The sequence below is a fragment of the Pygoscelis adeliae genome, unplaced genomic scaffold, assembly GCF_000699105.1.
Source record: "Pygoscelis adeliae isolate BGI_AS28 unplaced genomic scaffold, ASM69910v1 Scaffold304, whole genome shotgun sequence".
Lineage (NCBI taxonomy): Eukaryota > Metazoa > Chordata > Aves > Sphenisciformes > Spheniscidae > Pygoscelis > Pygoscelis adeliae.
The window spans coordinates 429,449-431,963 of record NW_008824558.1 but is presented as its reverse complement, the minus strand read 5'-3'; positions in this window follow the sequence as shown (position 1 = coordinate 431,963).

Below are 2,515 nucleotides of genomic sequence, written 5' to 3'. Positions count from 1 at the left end.
GGGGCCGCGCTCCGGGCAACCTCGGCGGCGGAGCCCGGATTTGGGGGCCGGGCTGACGAGCGGGGACGCAAAATCGCGGCGTCTCAGCCCAGAGCCATTGTCGTTCCGCAGGGAGCGCAGAGCCATTAGCGGCGAGCTGCTTTAAAGGAAATCGCAAAATGAGCAGCATTTGCTATTTAAAACCTCCGGCCAGACATGGTAAAAGCAGGTGGCTCTTATTCTGAAGAGACAGGACTCCAAATTTAATCTCTATCTTTTGCGAACGACACTGGCCCGATTCTGCCACCTTTTCTTTTCCCCTTTTCCTCTCTATACCGACGTGCAGGTTTACTTTTAAGGAGTTCCCCCCGTCTCGCAGGACACCCGCAGCAAGAGTCAACAGTGCAGAACTGCTGTTTCGCAGGAAACCTTACTGGCACAAGAGAAGACTTCAACAGCAATTTATCCTTTTTTTTTTTTTTTTAAAGTTTTTGTTGTTGTTGCTAAATAACAACAAGTGTCCCAGCGGAGCCTGACCATTCTAACGCCCAGCTTGCTGTTAAGTTTTACTTTTCCAGAAACTGCAATTTGGGTATTTCTTATCCTGTTCAGTTTTTGAAAATCACTGATAGTAAACATTTAGGATATAGCTTGCAATAGTATCAAAAAGGTATAGGAACTTGAGAGTTCAACAGACACAACGACAAAACCAAAACCAGAATCTGAAGGAATACTTAAAAGCAAAGATCCTGGCACTTGGACAGGTGGTTTTAAAAAAAACACCAAAAATCAACACTGTTTAAAAAGTATGAAAAGAAAACCAAACCTCTAAAGCTTAACTTGAGGCTCTTTTCCGTGTAGACGTATCTACTTCCCCAAGTGCCTGGATAATAAGCTATATTTATCCTTTTGGTTTCTGGTTTTACTCATTGTCACTGTTCAGTTACATAAGTGCCCTGCAACTTCTTAGAAAACTGGTTTGTGTAAGTTTACCTGAAATGAAATTATAAATATATTGGAGTAAGAATTGGCAGTTCCTTTACTGAAGTAAAGAAACAGGTCAGTTATGCCTAGACAACATTCAAAAATGTTCATGTCACGCTTTGTCTAGTATTTCCCTAAAAATACCTTGTACAGTGTAGGGTGAGCGGTGGAAACGAACAGATCATGAGAAAAGCAACTTGCATGAAAAAGCACGAACGTGATGGGCATTTGATTTGGGCCTTTTAAAAAATAATTTCCTTTAAAGATTCTCTTGAAAATAATCAATTGCCTGTGATGCCTGCATTTACTCACTGTGGTTTCTTTCAGACCAGCATCGGAGCTGGTACTGTTGCAGTCATTCCTAAGAAAACACTCTTGCTTGCTTTTGAGAAGCAAGTCCCCTAACAATACTAAATACTGTGAAAGTTCAAGCCTATTTTCTTCCCGAACTCATATCGAAGCCCTTGGGCGTCATTAGCTTGGCAATTTTCAAGACAGCGATGCCATCATGCTAAGGATATTTAGATTTTTGTATCAAAATCTTCCATCCCAGCTTTTCATCCCTAATATCAGCCCCTGTTTTCCAGGGATAGTTTTATCTACAGAGGAACTCAATGAAAGGCCCTTGAGGTCCAGTGCCTCCTGGTGAGCCCCAGCCTTCCTCAGCCTCCCTGGTGCCCTGGCTTGGGCTGGCCTGGTCCGTTACAAAGGCTGTGGTACACTGCCAAGAGGGTAACACGGAAACCTTTTTCCCTTTATTTCCAAGAACAAACAGATAGCAAAACAAATTTATGCTTGAGTTTTCCCTACTGGAACATTCTTCTGCCTGAATTTCTTGAGATTCCTTTTCAAAAAAAAAAAAAAAAGAAAAAAGAAAGAAAAAAAGCAGCAGCAGCAAGGAACGCCTCGCCCCATAACCAAGGACAGCTATTCTCAGGGTCAAGGAAGGAGAAGGGGAAAGCCATACTGAGACAATTAAGCTCAAGAGACACCACCCAAAGATTTGATCCTAAAATGAGAGTCTTCTGAAAACTTATCCTTTGACTGTTCGCACTGCAAAGCAATTTCTTTCTCTCCATCATACCCTTTCCAGAAAAAAAAATGCTATTTGTCACCTTAATTATTTACTTCTAAACACTGGACTTTCAGTGAGTAGAAGCTACGTACCCATGAATTTTCTGACAGCAACCAATGCTGATTATACTGCACTGCATGCAGAGAAAATGCTAATTAGGACTTTTGCAAATGAAAAGCACCATGCTCTCAACATGTTCTTCATTTTTACTTGTCTTCTAGAGGAAAACAACAAAGAAAATTAAGTTTCATCTCACGCTCACCCTGGATATAAGACTAGTTCTTTCAGAAAGGCATTTATTGAAACCTTTGACTTAGAATTCCAGGCCTAATAAGAGTGGGAATTTTTGGATGTACCGCAGCTTCAGCACCGGTACCGTACGTAAGTGAGCAGTTCCCTGAAAATTTCTATAGTCACTTAAGAGTTTTGCTATGTACTGAAGCCTCTGACAAGTCTTTCAAAAACAGCCACTAAAAA